This window comes from Mastomys coucha, unplaced genomic scaffold (genome assembly GCF_008632895.1).
Source record: "Mastomys coucha isolate ucsf_1 unplaced genomic scaffold, UCSF_Mcou_1 pScaffold7, whole genome shotgun sequence".
NCBI lineage: Eukaryota > Metazoa > Chordata > Mammalia > Rodentia > Muridae > Mastomys > Mastomys coucha.
Window position 1 is genome coordinate 79,100,410 of NW_022196913.1, and position 8,579 is coordinate 79,108,988.

An 8,579-nucleotide genomic window follows, 5' to 3' on the forward strand; every position below is an offset into this window, starting at 1 on the left:
TGACCACACTTTCTCCTCCCACCATTCCTCCCAGTCCCTTCCCAAACCTCCCCCTCCCATCTAGTCCTCCTCCATTTGTCTTGAGACAAGGGCAGGTCTGCCAAAGATATCAACCAGCCCTGGCATACCAAGTTGCATTAGGTACCTCCTCTCCTATTAAGGCTAGACAACCCAGTAGGGGGGAAAGGTCCCAAAATCAGGCAACAGAGTGAGAGACAGCCCCTGCTCCTGCTGTTTTACAGGAAGTCCAAACTACACACCAATTACATATATGCAGAGGGCCTAGGTTAGACCCATGTAGGCTTGGCAGCTCAGTCTCTGTGAGCCTCTATGGGCCCAGGTTAGTTGATTCTGTGGGTTTTTTTTGTGGTGTGTTTGACACCTCTGGCTCCTAAAATACTTCCTGCCTTCCCTAGGCTTCCATAAGTTCCACCTAATGTTTGGCTGTAGGTATCTGCATCTAGTTCTATCAGTTACTGGGTGAAGCCTCTCTGATAGCCATTGGGCTAGATGCCAATCCATGAGAATAGCAGAATACCATTAGGAATCAGAGAACTTGTCTCTTTCTTTGGGCACCATTAGATGTCTCTCCTCTCTGCTCAGGGACCTGTCATGACCTCACTGTCTCTTTTGCTATTCTCCTGGATTCTGCCGCTGTGCTTTTCCCGTCTCCTTGTCTGTGGCACATCTGCTTCTGTGTTGTCCCAGCTCCTGCCCCAGGCTTCTGTCTCTAAGCTGAGCTAGTCTAGCTCCCAGTGAAGTCAAATTGCACCAAGACTGAGCAGAAGTAGAGCTGCTTCTCTACCGCGGGGGCTCCTGCCAGTTGCTCTTTTAGATTTGTTCCTCACTTGCTGGGTGGAATGTTCCATAGCCTCTCCTGCCCCTGCACAGTCTAGTCTAGGGTTTCTAAACCTTTTATTAACACTATCAAGGGCCGTGAGCCATCAGAATTATCCATGGCTTCCCTTCTTCCTGGTCCCAGTATCTTCATCTCCTCCTCCCACTTTGCTCAAGCCCCCCCCTTTCCTGCAGGTTAACCCACCTACTGTGTAACAAACTCACTCATATGGACCTAGTCCTTCTTCTCTAAAATTATTATGTCTATCATATTGAGGAATGGTTTTTTTTTTTTTTTTTTTTTTTTTTTTTTTTTTATACAAAAACACGCCAGAAGCCTTGGCCTTTATTATTTGCTCTGAAAAAAAAAAATGTCATCTGGGTTTAGGAAACTTCAAACCCTTCTTTGTCGGTTTCGTTAGCTATGAGTAACCTCATTTAACTGGCACCTTTACATCTACATGCTTGCTTTTAAAACAGTTGAGTGAGTGTTCTACAGCTATGTAAAGAAACACATTATCAAAGCATTAGGAAATGATTAAACTGACATTTTCTTAAGAAAACGAAGGGAACAGGAAAAAGCCATTCTAAAAGGACTGAGTGCTACACACTCCAGATGTTATCTCGGTGCTTACTCAGGGATCTTTAAAGCAGCTTATTACCAAGTACCTAAGAAGACAAGTGTGGATGTGTACAGATCAGAGGGATGCAAGCTAATGCACCTGCCAGATTTTCCTATCATACAAAGTGTGTCAATCAGCACTCAGACCTTGCATTTCAAAATGTGTTCTTTCGGGTTTCCTCTGTACTGTATCACTCAAAACTCAATCCTCCAAGGCAGACTGTTTTCATGTGTGTAAGGGTATGTGCACAGACAGACAGACAGACAGACAGGCATCAGACAGACAGACACACACACACACACACAGCAGTTCTTCAAGCCATTGTGACATCTTTTTCTGGACACAAACAAAAATATTCTGAAATAAGAAAGAGTTATTGTGATGGTTAATCTTGATGTCAACTTGACAGGACTTAGAATCGCCCAGGGAGCAAGCCTCTGAGTATGTCTATGAGGTTGCTTCCAGGGAGGATTAATTGTGATGGGAAAACCCACCCCGAATGTGAGCAGCACCATTCTGTGGCTGCAGTCTTGTACTGAATAAAAAGGAGACTATGAGTCCAGCAACAGCCCTTAGCTCGCTCTGCTTCCCAACTGTGGACTAGATATGAGCAGATGCTGTGCCTTCCCTACTGGGAGAGCCTAAGTCTTCAGCAAATCAAACCAAACCAAACCAAACCAAACCAAACCAAACCAAACCAAACCAACCCAACCCAACCCAACCCAAACCAAGCCAAGCCAAACCAAACCAAACCAAACAACCAAATCAAACCAAACCAAACCAAACCAAACCAAACCAAACCAAGCCAAACCAAGCCAAACCAAGCCAAACCAAACCAAACCAAACCAAACAACCAAACCAAACCAAACCAAACCGAACCGAACCGAACCAAACCAAACCAAACCAAACCAAACCAAACCAAACCAAACCAAACCAAACCATTTTTAAAGTTGCTCTTGCAGGGAATTTTGTCACAGAAATGAGAAAAGATATCATGAATATTCCAGTTATTAAAGTGCTGCCTTTGGCAGAGGGTGAGGCTGTGTATGAGGCAGTGTGTGAAGTGGTGTGTACTTGTCTCCTCCCTTGTCCTAACACAATACTATGTTGAAAAGATGGGTATGTGGTATTGTTGTCATGAGTGTTTGGCAAGGGTTTGTTAGTCCTCCATACCCCTTACTGTAGGGCATAGCCACCCTGCTCCGAAATCTCTCTTTAATACAACCATGGTCTTCTTTGAAAGCTGTGTCTTGGAGCTGTACACCTGACCTGCTTCCCTTACAGGGCTGATTCTAAACACCATCGAGAGCTTAGTGTCACTCCCCTATGAAATTAAGTGTGAAAAGAAGCATCAAGATTATTTTTTAGTATCATCATAGCAAGGTATTTGACACCTGCCTGTTCAGGTTTATTTGTGTGTATAAAGAAAATATTGAAAGGAAGAGGAAGGCTCAAATGGTAATTGATGTTAAATTTAGATGGTGCACACGAAACAGCACAACCCAGCAAACAGGAAACACTCTGAGCATATCTTATATTTTCTTTTTGTTACATGACAGTTTTAAAGAGGTTCATCTCAAGCACCATACTTTACATTTTTTTTTTATTTCATCTAGAATTACACAGTGAAGAAATGCTTAGGGTTGATTCCTCAGTCATATCTCTCCTCAAATTCATTTATCTCTGCTCTTTCCATTTGTCCCCATTATGATGAATTTGAATGATAAAGAGTAGTAAATAAAGAACAGTTTTTAAATGCCAAGGATGCTTCCTAATTGCCTATTTTGTTTGTTTAAGGGTGGCTTCGTTTCCAGTAAATATTTTATGAAGTCCTACTAACAAGGAGTAGTCAAGTTACCCTCAAACCAAGCACCAGAAGACATAGGGTGTCTATTGTTTTGTCACTTCCCCATGTGGTGGGTCTTTGGGTGAGTGGCTTCATCTTGGACATAGCACTTGGTCTGTAGCTGCCATTTGTCCTTTGACACAGTAAGCTGCAGAGCTGAACCTCAAACATTTAATTTAGCCTTTGCTATTCCGATCATTCCTACTGTTCTGACCCCTGGATTCCCAGCCTGTGGGGTGCAGACTCAAACAGGAAAACTGAAATCTCTGATGACAATTAAACACTTTACCTGCATTTAACCCAACACTTCTCCTTAGTGTGTGACTGTGGAAACTCACTCCCGTGTGTCATAGTGTTCCATGGATGCCATGAAGCAGAGTTAGGAAGGCGCCGGGAACTCACTCCCGTGTGTCATAGTGTTCCATGGATGCCATGAAGCAGAGTTAGGAAGGCGCCATTGAGCAGAGTTTCCTCTCCCAGGAGGCTTCAAATCTATTCCTTCAGTGTCCCAAATTTGCATTAATTACACTCTGGAGGTGGCTGCCTGCTCTGCTCATGGTCGGGGGCCAGCCTTCGATAGGGTACAACCCTCAAGTGAACACAACCGTAGTCATTCCTGGGCAGAGAACACAAACTTTGGCAGAAAATAAATGACTAGAAACATTTTTATTAAAGAAGAGTAGTTTTGAGGGTGTGATAGCCTCTCTGAAAGCTTGCGTAGTTAATCATCCCTTGTTTGAGGTTTGGACTTTCTTCCCTTTGATGTAATTAGCCATTAGGGTTTCTGAAGTACATTTTTCATGTCAAGGACACAATTGGTTTCAAAGGAGAGACAGGGTGGGGCTGAAAGAGAGGCCAAGTCAATGCTCACAGCAGCAAAAGACAGCGGTATACCAACATTTCCTGCCAGAGCCTCTTGATAAAAGTGCATTAGGATGTGACTCAAATGCAGCCGTAATTCGCATGCTGCTTTGCTGCATTGGTGGGGTTTTTAGCAGCCTTTGGTACCAGTGGTACCTTGTGCGCAGTATATTTTCATTAAATGTGGAATAAGTAAACAGTTTGAATAATCTGTACTCTTAATCACTTGACTTGGCCATTTTTTTGGCTATAGTAAAGTCTGTTTTGAGAGAAGGAAAGTGGCAGGCAGCTAAGCAATCCTGTGGGGCTGTGTGATGTAGTCTACTTCAGAGATTTGAAATTCTTTTAGCATTCTTTCACGAGACACCTTACTTGAACGTACAAGCAAATGAGTATAAGAACCCTCAGGTGAACCAGGAGAAGGGGTTTTATGTTCTTCCCAGACTCACTACTGTACATCCTAGCATGTGTGTATGTGCAAAGGTGATGTGTGTGTGTGCAAATGTGTGCGAATTTGGAGTGTGTGTCCATGTGCCCAAATGTGGTGTGTGTATGCAGTCTGCAAATGAAGAATTTCAAAGTTGACACTGATACGAATCCTGTTTTCTAAGAGCCCAGTCTAAAACAGCAGGTGAGATATTACCACAACCATAGTCAAAGGAGCCATGGAGCAGAGGAGGGTTAGCTCAGAGTCAGAGTCATAGAGACTGCCCATCCAGAGGAGTCAGTCATAGAGACTGCCCATCCAGAGGAGTCAGTCATAGAGACTGCCCATCCAGGAGTCAGTCATAGAGACTGTCCATCCAGAGGAGTCAGTCATAGAGACTGCCCATCCAGAGGAGTCAGAGTCAGAGATTGCCCATCCAGAGGAGTCAGTGATAGAGACTGCCCATCCAGAGGGGTCAGTCATAGAGACTGCCCATCCAGGGGAGTCAGAATCAGAGTCATAGAGACTGCCTATCCAGGGGAGTCAGAATCAGAGTCATAGAGACTGCCCATCCAGGAGAGTCAGAATCAGAGTCATAGAGACTGCCCATCCAGGGGAGTCAGAATCAGAGTCATAGAGACTGCCCATCCAGAGGAGTCAGAGTCATAGAGATTGCCCATCCAGAGGAGTCATAGTAAGAGTCATAGGAACTGCCCATCCAGAGGAGTCAGTAATAGAGACTGCCCATCCAGGGGAGTCAGAGTCATAGAGACTTACCCATCCAGAGGAGTCAGAGTCATAGAGACTGCCCATCCAGAGGAGTCAGTCATAGAGACTGCCCATCCAGGAGTCAGAGTAAGAGTCATAGAAACTGCCCATCCAGAGGAGTCAGTCATAGAGACTGCCCATCCAGAGGAGTCAGTCATAGAGACTGCCCATCCAGAGGAGTCAGAGTCATAGAGACTGCCCATCCAGGGGAGTCAGTCATAGAGACTGCCCATCCAGAGGAGTCAGAATCAGAGTCATAGAGACTGCCCATCCAGAGGCGTCAGAGTCATACAGACTGCCCATCCAAACGAGTCAGAGTCATAGAGACTGCCCATCCAGAGGAGTCAGAATCAGAGTCATAGAGACTGCCCATCCAGAGGAGTCAGTTATCGAGACTGCCCATCCAGAGGAGTCAGTCATAGAGACTGCCCATCTAGAGGATGTCCTTCTCATAGTTTTTTTTTTTGTAAGTTCTACATTTTTCAACTATTATCTAGAACAAAAGCCAACAAGAAAGTAGACTGAAGTTAAGCGTAATGCTTAACTTTTATCAATGTTTGCTCTTCCAACAGAGACACTGCAAAATTGAAAATAATTATACTTCACAATATGTGAATTTGAAAAAGGCATTTGTTGATCACAGCTACACTGAATAAGTTTTAGTTTCTCCTTGCACCAAATAATTTTATAATAATAATACCGGCACAGCATTATTTCACAGGGTGTCTTGCCTTTAGAAGCAACAGTGCTGTGAAGGAAACTTGGATTTTCTTTTTTCCTTTTTCTTTTCTTTATTTACATTCAAATGTTATCTCCTTTCCAGGTCCATCCCCCCAAAAATCCTCTATCCTTTCCCCCTCCCCTGCTTCTAATGAGAATGTACTCCACCCACTCCAGACTCCCTGCACTCGAATTGCCCTACACTGGGGAATCAAGCCTTCACAGGACCAAGGGCCTCTCCTCTGACTGATGCCTGAAAGGGCCATCCTCTGCTACATATGCAGATGGAGCCACGTGTACTCCTTGGTTGGTGGCTTAGTCCCTGGGAGCTCTGGGGAATCTGGTTGTTTGATATTATTGTTTTCCCTTTGGGGTTGCAAACCCCTTCACCTCCTTCAGTCCTTTAACTCCTCCATTGTGGACCCCATTGGTGACCTCATGCTTAGTCAGTCCAATGGTTGGCTGTGAACATCTGCCTCTGTATTTGTCAGGGTCTGGAAAAGCCTCTCAGGAGACAGCTAAATTAGGCTCCTGTCAGCATGTACTTCTTGGCATCCACAACAGTGTCTGGGTTTGGTGACTATATATAGGATGGATCCCCAGGTGGGGCAGTTTCTGGATAGCTTTTCCTTCAGTCTTTGGTCTACACTTTGTCTCTGTATTTGCTCCCTGGAGTATTTTCTTCCCCTTTCTAAGAAGGACTGATGCACTCACAGTTTGGTCTTCCTTTTTCTTGAGCTTCATGTGGTCTATGAACTATGTGCTTCATGTGGTCTATGAATATTTTGGGTATTCCTAGCATTTGGACTAATATTCACTTATCAGTGAGTCCATACCCTGTGTGTTCTTTTGTGATTGGGTTACCTCACTTAGGATGATATTTTCTAGTTCCATCAATTTGCCTAAGAATTTCATGAATTCATTGTTTTTTTTTTAAATTAGATATTTTCTTTATTTACATTTCAAATGATATCTCTTCTCCTGGTTACTCCTCCAAAAAAAAATCAAAAACAAAAACAAAAACAAAAAATAAACCCTGTTTCCTCTCTCCTCCCCCTGCTCACCAACTCACCCTCTCCCAATTCATAGCCCTGGCATTCCCCTACACTAGGGCATAAACCTTCACAGGACCAAGGGCCTCTTCTCCCATTGATGACCGACTAGGCTATCCTCTGCTACATATGCAGCTGGAGCTATGAGTCCCACCATGTGTGCTCTTTGGTTGATGGTTTAGTCCCTGGGAGCTCTGAGGGTACTAGTTAGTTCATATTGTTGTTCATCCTAAGGGGCTGCAAACCCTTCAGCTCCTTGGGTCCTTTCTCTAGCTCCTTCACTGGGGACCCTATGCTCAGTGCAATAGATGGATGTGAGTCTCTACTTCTGTATTAGTTGGGCACTGTCAGAATCTCTCAGAAGACAGCTATATCAGGCTCCTGTCAGCCAGCACTTGCTGATATCCACAGTAGTGTCTGGGTTTGATAATTGAATATGGAAAGGATTCCCAGGTGGAACAGTCTCTAGGTTGTCCTTCCTTCAGTCTGTGCTCCATATTTTGTCTCTGAAACTCCTTCCATGGGTATTTTGCTCCCCCTTCTAAGAAGATCTTCCTTCTTCTTGAGTTTCTTGTGGTTTGTGGATTGTATGTTGGATATTCCAAGATTCTGGGCTAATTTCCACTTATCAGAGAGTGCATACCATGTGTGTTCTTTTGTGATTGGGTTACCTCACTCAGGATGATAGTCTCCAGATCCATCCATTTCCCTAAGAATTTCATAAATTCATTGTTTTTAATAGCTCAGTAGTACTCCATTGTGTAGACATACTACATTTTCTGTATCCATTCCTCTGTTGAGGGACATCTGGGTTGTTTCCAGTTTCTAGCTATTATAAATAAGGCTGCTATGAACATGGTGGAACATGTATCCTTATTACATGTTGGAGTATCTTCTGAGTATATGCCCAGGAGTGGTATAGCTGGGTCCTCTAGTTTTCTGAGGAACCACCAAACTGATTTCCAGAGTCGTTGTACCAGCTTGCAATTCTATCAGCAATGAAGGAATGTTCTTCTTTCTCCACAATCTCTCCAGCATCTGCTGTCACCTGAGCTTTTTATCCTACCCATTCTGAGTGGTGTGAGGTGGAATCTCAGGGTTGTTTTGATTTGCATTTCCCTGATGACTAAGGATGTTGAACATTTCTTTAGGTGTTTCTCAGCCATTCGGTATTTCTCAGTTGAGAATTCTCTGTTTAGCTATTCCCCAATTTTTAATAGGGTTATTTGCTTCTCTGGAGTCTAACTTCGGAGTTCTTTGTAAATGTTGGATATTAGCCCTCTGTCAAATGTGATATTGGTAACGATCTTTACCCAATCTGTTGGCTATTCTTTTGTCCTATTGACAGTGTCCTTTAGCTTATAAGAAGCTTTTCAATTTTATGAGGTCCATTTGTCGATTCTTTTTTTTTTCTTTTCGTTTTTTTTTTTTTTTTTTTTTTTTTT